This window comes from Crinia signifera, chromosome 9, assembly GCF_055691185.1.
Source record: "Crinia signifera chromosome 9, ASM5569118v1, whole genome shotgun sequence".
NCBI classification, from domain to species: Eukaryota; Metazoa; Chordata; class Amphibia; order Anura; family Myobatrachidae; genus Crinia; species Crinia signifera.
In genome coordinates, this window is record NC_139225.1 from 73,372,970 (window position 1) to 73,385,057 (window position 12,088).

At 43.1% G+C, this 12,088-nt stretch overlaps 1 pseudogene; it reads left to right on the forward strand.

The window, feature by feature from the left end:
- Nucleotides 1-1,882: 1,882 nt before the first annotated feature.
- Nucleotides 1,883-3,244, forward strand: LOC146036877 (cis-aconitate decarboxylase pseudogene; annotated as a pseudogene).
- Nucleotides 3,245-12,088: the final 8,844 nt, after the last annotated feature.

A 12,088-nucleotide genomic window follows, 5' to 3' on the forward strand; every position in this document is an offset into this window, starting at 1 on the left:
CGGACTGGTCGGCAGCACAACTCATGTCGTCAATATCGTGGTGAAATACTGCCAGGTAATACATGGGGATGATCTGTGATATTCTACTGTACAGTATGTCATCATTTGTTTACAGAACTATGGACTGAAAGATAAAACTTATATCTGAGTACATCCCTATTAGTATCACCTGCTTATGTGATCTGTGATATACTGTATATTATTGTCTAGGTGGTGGGATGAAGTTATATAACTATGGGCTAGACAAGAAAATCTTGTCTATGAATACACTTACTATTAGCACCTTTTCTCTGGTTATTCTACACATTCGGAATTATTATTTGCAGCTTTTCATAGAGACACTCATTTTATATACATCCCAGATCTGACATCACTATTTTATTTATTTATTATTTATTAACAGTTTCTTATATAGCGCAGCATATTCCATTGCGCTTTACAAAGGGGACAGTGATACAACAAAACAGGGTATTTACAGACAGTCAAAATGTAGGAGGGCCCTGCTCGCAAGCTTACAATCTATCACTAACAATAAACGAGGAATATAAGTGACTTACAAAGAATTCAATATAACGTTAAAGCCCTTTCTCTGAGCACCATAAGATCTGTATCTAATATTCATTATTCATTTGGTTTTTCACAATTATTTTAAATGTCAAAATAATTTTGCTTTCTTGTTTCAGGACCTGTATTTTTCAACATCTGGAAATTCTGCCCTTTGTTCTGTCTATGGGCAAAAAGGTTTAAAGCTCTCCCCAACCCTGGCTGCGTATGCCAATGGAGTAGCTGTAAGTAGCCTTTACTATAAATAAGAGTAATACCGTAATGATTCTAAAGCTGCAAAGTGAATCTAATCATCTCACATTCACCTTAGGCTCACTCCATGGACTTTGATGACACGTGGCACCCTGCCACACACCCTTCTGGTGCCGTGCTTCCTGCCATTCTGGCACTGTCACAGATACTTGCGCAAGGCAGAAAGATCAGTGGGGAGGAACTGCTGACAGCTTTCAATGTGGGGATTGAAATACAAGGAAGACTTATGGGTTTCTCCAGTGAAGCAAAGAGCATTCCCAAAAAGTGAGTACTGTAGTTCCGGTGGCTGATGAAATATTCCTCCCATAATGGTACAAATATTGTGTACTAGGGCACAGAGCTACATATTTATTAGAAAAATGTACACGTCATTTATTAAGCATGAATGCATATATATATATATATATATAGAGAGAGAGGGAAAACTTTTCCAGACATCACTGTGGATATAAAGTTTCCTCTACCTTTGTACGGAGCAGAGCATTATAGCAAGTGGTGCCAAGCGGGTGGTGGCAGATACTATTTGCCTGGAGCTGGCCAGTTGAATGGGACCAACAGGGGCCTTGGTATTGCTTCCCTGTTGCAGAGAGAAACACATTTTAGGCAGGGGGAGGGAGAACAGACTGCTGCTGCAGCAGCCTCTCTCCTTAGCCCAGCACACACTACCTACCGTGTGCTGGGCTGGGGAGAGAGGAAGCTGCAGCAGCAATCACACCTGCACATCCAATTGGATATCGGTGTCCCGTCCCTTCCCCCCGCCACACGTAAGATATAGTAACATATCATTTTTTATAATATTTCATTATTTAAGGAGGTGGTCTGGTCAAACGTCCCCACATTGGCCTCCTTGTTCTGGGGCCCAGCACAGCTGTTGGTGTCCCTGATTATAGCAATTCATCCTACTCAAGAAATATTAGTCTGTAGAGCTTGGAAACTATACGACATGAGCATGTAAAGAATACTCTAAATGTTATCATAAAAGATAATGTGTACATGTTATTGTTATACAAATAATGTATTGATATTTTCTCCATACAGATTTCATCCACCATCCGTGGTTGGCACCATGGGAAGTGCTGCAGCATCAGCAAAACTTCTCTCATTGGACAAAGATCAATGCACTCATGCCCTGGCGATAGCAGCCTCACTCGCTGGTGCTCCTATGGCAAATGCTGCCACCCTGGCCAAGCCCCTGCATATTGGCAATGCCACAAGGTTAGGTCTGGAAGCTGCTATCCTGGCTGCTAAGGGAATGGAGGCCAATACTCTCATACTGGATGATGTGCCCGGCTGTGCTGGGTTTAGTGCATTTTATGGCGATTACCAGCCTAAGCCATTATCTCCACCAGGTAATCAGTATGAATTTCTCCTTGAGAAGCAAGACATTGCATTCAAGTCCTTTCCTGCACATCTAGGAATGCACTGGATCGCTGATGCTGCCGTCTCAGTTAGGAATAGATTTGTCCAACAATATGGCTCATTTGACCCATCCGCTATTCAGTCTATAGTTCTTAGAGTCCCAGTATCCAAATACATTAACAGGCCCTATCCAGACTCAGAGCACCAGGCCCGCCACTCTTTCCAGTTCAATGCCTGCTCCGCACTCCTGGATGGGGAAGTGAATGTCCGTTCCTTCCATGAAGACACCATGTTTCGTAAAGAACTCCAGAATCTCCTGAGCAAAGTGGTGGTGGAACATCCTCAAGATAATGAAGCCAACTTTGACAAGATGTATGCAGAGGTGGCTCTGCTGCTGAGAAATGGGGATCTGGTGACCGCGAAATGTGACACTTTTTATGGACATTGGAGAAAACCGCTGAGCAGAGAATCACTGCTTAAGAAATTCTCCTCCAATGCCAGACATGTCCTGCAGGAAGACCAGGTGCAAGGTGTAATACAGATAGTAGACAATCTAGAGAGTGTCAGAGACAGCTCCCTACTGCCATTGCTACTTCAGTAACTCATATAAGATTTACTCTTTCTCTGTTTACAGCAATTCTAAAGCAGGACTTTAGGATGGTATTTATTAATCAGTGTACTTGTATTTATGGCAGATCAATCTTTGTTATCAGATGCATGACACAAAAATGGTGCATTTTAAATAGCCATAATAAGTAAAACATCTCTCAAAAAAGTTATACGATATAATGAAATTACATAGCAGATTTAGAACAGAGTGATGTGTCTGGTGAGGTTTGGCAATTTATAAATGTCTTCAAACTCTATATAATATGGGTATAATAATGAGATCGAGGACCTACATTTCATAGTGAAGCATAGATCACATCATACCATACAGCGTCGCGTTAGTGGTTCAGTTATATAAATGTATTATGCTGCTTGAATATTTAAAACATTGATATGTACTATTAGGTCTAATTATTTCGTGACAACAAAAGAACATGAAGCACCTTGTGTCACATTTCTTACTGAACCTTAATGTATTAATGATGCCAATATAGTTTTGGCTTACTAAATGACTGAGTATATGATGAGAAATGGTGGATTTAATGTTTCTCCTTATCATTCACTGGCACCCTATGTATACTAATTGATTTTACTTCATAACACAGATATTTAATGAAACTGTGGTTTTTTTTTACAATCATTTAAATATAATTCAATTTTAGTGTAATTATAAGTGCCTTCATAGAAGTGTCCACATATAAAATATAATTGTTATATAGTTCAGAATATGAATTAAGAAAATACTGCTGGCTGTATTTACTATGATGCAAATACTTTATATGTTTTGTGCAATAAATTCTGTTTGATAAATAACATTGACCGTTTATGAATTGTCTTTATTAAAGTGAATAACTTATGATGTCAATTTTACTTTGTGTGTACAGTTTATTAGGGCTGTTATTACTGGTTTTGTTAATCACAACAGTTAATTATATCTTTGGGTCCATTCATGAAGTTTTGTGTTAAAGACTTTTTTTTCTTATTACTATAGATCACATTTGTTTGATGTGATCTATATCTTGGTTAATAGCAATTTATGTATACTTACCTTACTCACATATCCAAGCAGGGCTGGTGCTAGAGTTTCCTGCGCCCTCCTGCAAACTATATAACTGTGCCCTCCCTCCCCTATTTAATAAAGGGACAGTGCACACAAATAAATGGAGTGTTATCATAAGGAAGGAGCACAGCTGCACAATAGTACCACTAAATGAATTACACTATACAGTTGCACAATCTTATTCACATTACACCCCTTATAGTGCCCCTGATTCACAGTACACTACATAATAGTGTCCCTTATACACAAAGCCCACAGTAGTGCGCCTTATACACAATGCCCCTCCTACATAATGTCCACAGTAGTAATGCACCTTATACACATAATGCCAGTAGTAATGACATAAGGTGCAAAGAGAGCAGAAGAGGAATAAAAAAGGGGAAGTGTGAGAAGGGGAAATGTAAGAGGAACAGTGAGTTGTGAGGGGACCAAGGGAATGTATGGAGTATAGATATGATAGATGGGGTACAAGGAAAAAAAGATTGGAGGATGATGGAGCCAGATGGTGGGCAGAGAGAGGGTAGGGCAGTCAGATGCTGATCAGAGAGAGGAGGGTATAGATGCTGGGCAGACAGAGGGTGGGACAGCCATATTTGTGACCAAGAGAGGGGGAGGGGAAGCTATATGCTGGGCAGAGGGGGCAGATGGTGGGGAGACAGGTACATATACTGGACAGAGAGGGATAAGGAGAGGATGGGCAGGAAAAGGGGGACAGATGATGGGCAGAGAGGGGGGGGCAGATGATGGGCAGAGAGAGGGGGGAGAGATTAGGGGCAGGTAGAGGGGGACAGATACTGGGCGGGGGGACAGATGGTGGGCAGGGAGAGGGAGGCAGATGGTGGGGAGATGGGTGGACATATTATGGGCAGAGAGAGAAGTAGGACAGGTGATGGGCAGAGAGAGGGAGGACATATTTGGTCAGAGAGAGGGGGCATAGGCTGGGTAGAAAGAGGGGGGTATAAATGTGGGAAGAAGGTTATAGTTGCTGGGCAGAGGGGGCAGATAGTGGGGGGATAAGAACAGATGTTGGGCAGAGAGGGATGGGGGGACAGATGATGGGCAGGGAGGAATGGGTGAACATATAATAGGCAGGGAGGGGGGACATATGATGGTCAGGGAGGGGGGAGAAATGCTGGACAGAGAGAAGGCGGCCAGATAGTGATCAGGGATAGGGGGACTCATGATAGAGAGAGTGGACAGATGTTGGGCAGGAGGGACAGATGTTGGGCAGGAGAGAGCGGATATATGCTGGGCAGAGAGAGGAAGAGGACAGATGCTGGGTATAGAGAGGGATCAGATGCAGGGCAGAGAGAGAATAAGGAGGGCAAGCAGTGGTAAGGGTCCATGTATAGGGGTATATCCAGTCTCCAGATGGAGTTTGGCCAATCATTACAAAGCCTTGGCTAATCATTGGAGAGTGCATGGTTGGTTCCCATGATAAATATACATAGTAAATATTGCTAGTACATACAATGTACCAGATTACCAACACCAATGCACTGTAGAAAATACACCATAGACTGGTGCAGTTGGGCCCCCCAGACAGGGTTCCCCCTGTACCCATGTGGCCCAGTCCAACTCTGTCTGCGTTCATGTCAAATCATAAGTATTGCTTCTGAATAGATCATGGAACTACAATGGGACATCCTAGTATAGTCATAGTTTGGAGTAATAGTATTCTTCCTAATAGAATAGTGGTAGTTTCTAATACATCTACTTCTACTATTTACAGTATACTGTCATTTCATCATTTGTTTTGTTACAGGCATGCTGAATTGGAGGCCCTGCTCTGGTTGTCTGTAATTCGCATAAATCTGATGCAACTTTAAATGGTGTGACTGATGGTGGCATCTACAGATGCGCAAGACATGATTGTAGCTCCTGTAGATACTGCATACTTGCCTACTTTTGAAAATTAGTTTCAGGGAGATTTTAGCTGCTATTAGAATGTGCTGTTCCACTGAGAGGGTGTGTCATGTTTTGCCCAGAGGGCGTGTCTAACTTCACCTATGGGGGTACCTATTGCCACTAAGGGGTGTGTCCTGCAGTGGCAGAAGAAAACATTCCAGGTTTGATTCAGATGCGGATTTTGCTGGGTGTAGCACTGTACTAAGAGGGTAATTCTGGTTGATTCACAAGGATGCGAATTTGCAGCCTTGCGAGTTCACCAAACCTCACCCGGCAAAAGCCAGGCCACACCCCCCCCCCCCTCGCAGAGTGTGTTCACACGCAGGACCTGCAAATGGATGTTTAACAAACATCCATTCGCAGCCTGTGGGTGAACATCGAATGATGTGGAATGTGCATGCATATCTAAGTGACTCAGGTCACTTACATTTGCGTGCACCCTTGGGAGGAAGTGGAAGGGCAGCTGACATCTGACATCATGGGCGTTCCCATGGACAAAACTATCTGCCGCCACCCCATGCCTCTCGGCTGCAGCCTTGGGTGCGTGCACCCGTTAAACAGTCTGTTCACTGTGGCCGCACGAACCTGGCATATGCAGAAATGACCCTGCGTATGTGCATACTCCCATCATTTAATGTTCTGGTCCATGCGAACGGACCAGAATAACCCTAAATGTTTGAAATAAAACTCTTATTTCTCTCTTGCTGCATGTGTGTGTGTGTGAGAGAGAGAGAGAGAGAGAGAGAGAGGTGGGAAAGAGGGAAGAGTGTGAGAGACGGAAAGAGAATCGGAGAGTGTTTGTAAGAGAGAAAGAGAGAGTGTAAGGGAAAAGGGAGATAGAGAGTGAGAGAGAGAGGGAGAGAGGGGTAGAGAGATGGAGAAATTGAGAAAGGTAGAGTGTGAGAGAGGGTGTGTGTTAGAGAAGGGGGTTTGTATGTGAGGGGGAGAGGGGGACAGAAGGGGTAAGAGAGAGGGGGGTGTGAGCGGTAGAGATTGTTATATGGAGAGGGTGTGAGAGAGAGAGAGGGAAGGAGAGTGAGTGAGAGAGAGAGAGAGAGAGTGAGAGAGTGAGGGAGGGAGTAAAAGAGTGTGAGAGAAAGTGAAGGAGAGAGTGAGAGTGTGACAGAGGGAGAGGGTGTGAGAAGGAGGAGAAGGGTGTGTGTGAGAAAGGGGGGAGTGTGTGGGAGAGGGAGTGCAAAGGGAGAGAGAGTGTGAGAAAGGGAGAGAGGGGAGTGAGAGGTGCAGAGAGAAGGAGAGGGAGAGAGTGTGTGAGAGGGAGAGTGTGTGTGTGTGTGTGTGTGTGTGTGTGTGTGTGTGTGTGTGTGTGTGTGTGTGTGTGTGTGTGTGAGAGAGACAGAGAGAGAGAGTGTGATAGGTTGTGTGTGAGAGTGGATGTGAGGGAGGTAGATAAAGAGGGTGTGAGAAAGGGAGAGTGTGAGAAAGAAACAAAGGGTGAAATGTAATAGGGTGAGAGAATCAGAAAGTGAGAGATTTGGTAAGATTTGGTAAGTAATCTTCACGGTTTTTATTTAAAGCAGTAATCATTTACACTGCAAAACCAGTTTGATTTTGAAGTGTAAATGATTGCCGCTTTAAAAAACTGAAGAATTTTTTTACCAAATCTCTCACTTTCTGAATCTCACATTTCACCCAAAGAGGGAGGTAGAGAGAGAGTGTGTTGCTCTCATGGGATAAAGACACAGAGGGGGAAATTTACTAATGGAAATTTGTAAAAAAAATAGGTGTATTTGTATCCAGAAATACACTTATTTTTGACATTTACTATCCCGAAAATACGGCAATTCGTAGTTGTATTGATGTGCTATCAATACGACTACGAATTGCCGTATTTTCGGGATAGTAAATGCAAATACAAATACACCTATTTTTTACACATTTCCTTTAGTAAATTTCCCCCAGACTGTTGGGCTGCAATTATTCCCAGGAGCCCAGCAAGCAGGTAAATGCAGCACCACTGAACTCCCTTTGCAGCTGTGCACACAGGGCGGAAATCATTCACTATCAAATGATTTCCACCCTGCTTGCAGCACTGAGTGAGTCTAGACTGTGCATGCCGTGCATGCCGTGGGTGCTGCAAATGCACAAATGCTGAAAATCTGTAACTTCTCTCTCTCTCTCTCTCTACTGGTACCTTTCCTTCTCTGTTCAAGCATGCACTTATAACTCCCATTCCAAAAAAACACAATTCTGATCCAAACTGTCTCTCTAACTACTGTCCTATCTCTTAGCTCACATGCCTCTCCAAGCTACTTAATAGACTCGCCTACACTCGCCTCACACACTTTCTTAACTCCTACAACTTATTGGACCTACTTCAGTAAGGCTTTCGCTCTCAACACTGGATAGAGACAGCACTGACTAAAGTAGTAAATGATCTGGCCACTGCTAAATCTAAAGGCCATTTCTCACTTCTTATTCTTCTAGATCTCTCTGCTGCCTTTAATACTGTTGACCACTCTCTTCTCATACAAACACTACAATCCCTAGGACTTCAGAACACAGCCCTTTCTTGGTTCTCTTGCTACCTATCTGGTCGCTCTTTCAGTGTTCACTTCTCTGACTCTACCTCCTCCTTACTACCTCTGTCAGTTGGAGTAACACAAGACTCAGTCTTGGGTCCTCTGCTTTTCTCAATCTATACCTCCTCTCTTGGCAAACTAATCAACTCTTTTGGATTTCAGTATCATATGTATACTGATGATACTGAAATCTATCTTTCCTCCCCTGAATTATCGCCATCAGTATTGCTTTGTGTCTCTGAATGCAACCTGATATCTCTATCACTGTTGAGAACACAAAAAGTAATCCTAGTCCACATGCTTGCTGCCTAGGGGTCATCCTCGACTCTGAACTGTCCTTTATTCCTCACATTCAATCTGTCTCTAAATCATGTTACATGCATCTAAAAACATCCAAAATACATCTGTACCTTACATATGACTCTAATCCATACACTCATTATATCACCCATTGCAATAGCCTCCTTACCAGTCTTCCTAAGAAAAGACTCTCACCCACTACAATCCATTTTGAATGCAGCTGTAAGGCTGATCTTCATTGTCTGCTGATCGGATCTGTCAGTCCATCCAATGGTTGCCTGTATATTACCGCATTCAATATAAAATACTTCTACTTCCTTACAAAGCCATTACTCTGATTACACTGACATATCTCTTTGCTTATCTCAAACTATATCCCCACCCGACCTCTCTGCTCTGCACAAGATCTGCATCTCTCATCCACACTCATTACTTGTTTTCATTTATACTTGCAGGATTTTTGTCGAGCAGCGCCCACATATGGAATGCCCTTCCAAGCACATTAAGACTCTCCTCTAGCCTCCAAACTTTCAAGCCTTCCCTGAAAACTCACATCTCCAGGCAAGCTTATCATATTCCTGAACCCCCACAAAACCTCCAGTAGCATTCATATCTAATTGCATCCCATCTGGACTTGTAATCGGATGGGACTGCCATGCTATGGAATTCTATCCTTCTGTATCCCTCCTGTTATCCCTATAGATTGTAAGCTTGAAAGCAGGGCCCTCCTACCTCTATGTCAGTTTTTTTCTACCCAGTTTGTTTAATCACTGTCAGTGGCGGCTCTTACCATTTAGGAGGAGGGGGGTTGCCGCAACGCGCCCCCTTCCATTGCCGTTGCCCCCGCCGTGTGCCCTGTGCAAGTGCTCCTGAGGAAGCCGGATGCACAACTTTTCGGGGAAACGCGTTGAGCTGTACTAGAACTGGCTTGCTGACACCATTCCTGCTGATACGGTGACCTGTCCAACTTACCCACAGACGTCCCTCGACATACATCTGGATCAATCTCTCTTGGGATAATTGCTTGATCCCTAATTCATTCCAGCAAATATAAGAGGAGGACTATACAAGTGGGAACCGTGAGTCCTTGGAAATATAGGACAACCCAGGACCTATACGTCTGGATATAATTACTCACCAGACCCCTCAGGATGGTAACATTGATTGTCAGTTTATGATCTGCCACCAAACCTAAATATCCCGGTGATATATAATTTTAAAATATTATGATTGGACTAACAGTCTATTGATTCACATCTTATTAGTGTTATATTGTATTTTATTTGTGTTTTATTATTATTAAATTTGTTATATTTTTTGAGAACCGTCTGATACAATTATTGGCATTTTTATACAGACGTGTTACAGATGTTAATAATATTGTGAAAACAACAAAGGTCCAACTTACATGATTATGTTTTTATCAAATTTAAAAAAATAAAGATCCAAAACTTGTCAAGGCAGTTTTTGGATCCAAAACCAAAACAATGGAGTCGGCGCACATCTCTACTACATATACCCCATATAGACTCAATGACCAGCATTAGAAATGTCTTGGTGCAGGGAAGTCAAACTGCCTAGATCCATTAGGCATCTTCACATATAGGGACATGTTACAATAATCTACAAAGCCAAACATCTATCATCTGTGTGGCCAATACTGATAGATATTTCCAGCACATTAAGTGCTTACACATAACAACCTGAATGTGCTGCTCTTTGTAAGTCATGGCCCAGAATGCCTAGAGGTCCTTTAGTCATATCATTATTTTTATTGCACTGTCATCCATAAGGAAGCTTTGTCCTAATAGGTATTTTCCAAATGATTCATATGTTTTACAAGTATCAGCACAAGTTAATTATGCAATCATACACTAGAATTAATTACCTTCCTTATGTCTCTGGCAAAATATATGATGCCATCCATACACGGTGTGTTGCGCACTGTGCATTTTGGACTAGATCGCATTGCATCTACAGATGTGACGCCGCTCATCCAGTGCCGGGGCTCGCTAGACCACCCCCACTGGTGGTGGCGCTACATCTGACTGGGATGTGTGAGCATCCCACATTTATCTCTCTTTATCACCCTTGCATTTATCTCTTGTTAAGCTTAATACATATGCCCCATAGTCACTTATCATAGTCTAGTAAACTGTAAAGTTTGATGTAAAAATTCCACATGTGATTATGATTAATAGCAGGGGTTGAAGTGTGTGTGTGTGTGTGTGTGTGTGTGTGTGCGTGGGGGGGGGGGGGCAGGGTGGAATGGTGGGGGGATATAGATCCACCTCCACCGTTGCCCAGCGGCTTCTGTTTTTGACCCAGCAACATGATGTCATGCCTTCACTGCCATTGAAGTGAAGACGTGAAATAGGCTATGTGCATGTTGAAGACAATGTGAGAGGGGGCTGGAGGGACACAGAGAGGAGGGGAAGCTGCTGGAGGGACAAAGGGCGTGGACCTGCTGGAGAGACATGGTTGGTGAGTTGCTGGAGTGACAGATATGTGTATACGGGGGACTACTGTGGGCATTATTTGTATAAGGGGCACTAATATTGTGGGCATTATATGTATATGGGGCAATACTGTGGGCATTTTGTGTTTAAGTGGCACAACTACTATGAGCATTATGTGTATAAGGCACACTACTGTGGACATTTTGTGTAAGGGGTGTAATTGCCTGACTAGATTTTGCCTGCATGCAGTCAAAATCTAGTCATCAACCGTGTTCTCTGTATTGAGAACACGTGCAGTGACAGGGATCTGTGCTGAGCGCTCTAAGCATGTGTACAGTGCTTAAGTGCCGCTTTTTTGCTCTGTGGTTTATGATTAATGGCACCTAGTGTGATGTCATCAGACTGAAGTGTGGTGTTACCGGTACCTTGTACTCTTTACTGCCGCCTCTCACGGTCCGTCAGTGGTCTTATGATTTCACTTGCCTGAACTCTGAGGGCAAAGGGCTAAGGAACCCCAAAGAGCAACACCCACACAATAACAGGTTCACCACACGTGAGGACGGTAAACATATTATTTTATTGAACAGCACCGGATCACTGGTCACCATTAGAAACAGTTATGCAAAGACAGTTACAATAAGCAACAACAATAGAGGTTCTGATCGATCTTCAAGGATACCGTGGGCGATGGGACCCTGTCACCACGGGTTGCAATTTGCGCGGTACACTTTACAGCAGAAGCAATTAATAAGCAATTAACTCAATAAAATCACAAAGCCAGAATGCACAAAGAATGTTACTATTAAATACAATATTTTCAGAAATACTGTGCGCAATTCGCACAATATGTTATACCAAAGGTCTCGTTAACCCTCAACAGCAGGCATATAACAGTAAGGCAATTTCTAATGTAGAGTGCAACAATTTATACTGAGGAACAAGGTACCTTTTGCCTAGGTGCACCGGGGATACCGCCAAGTGCGATGTAAAGCACAAGTAATGGTGAATCAGGCTCGGGACTGTACAGTCTCGGACTT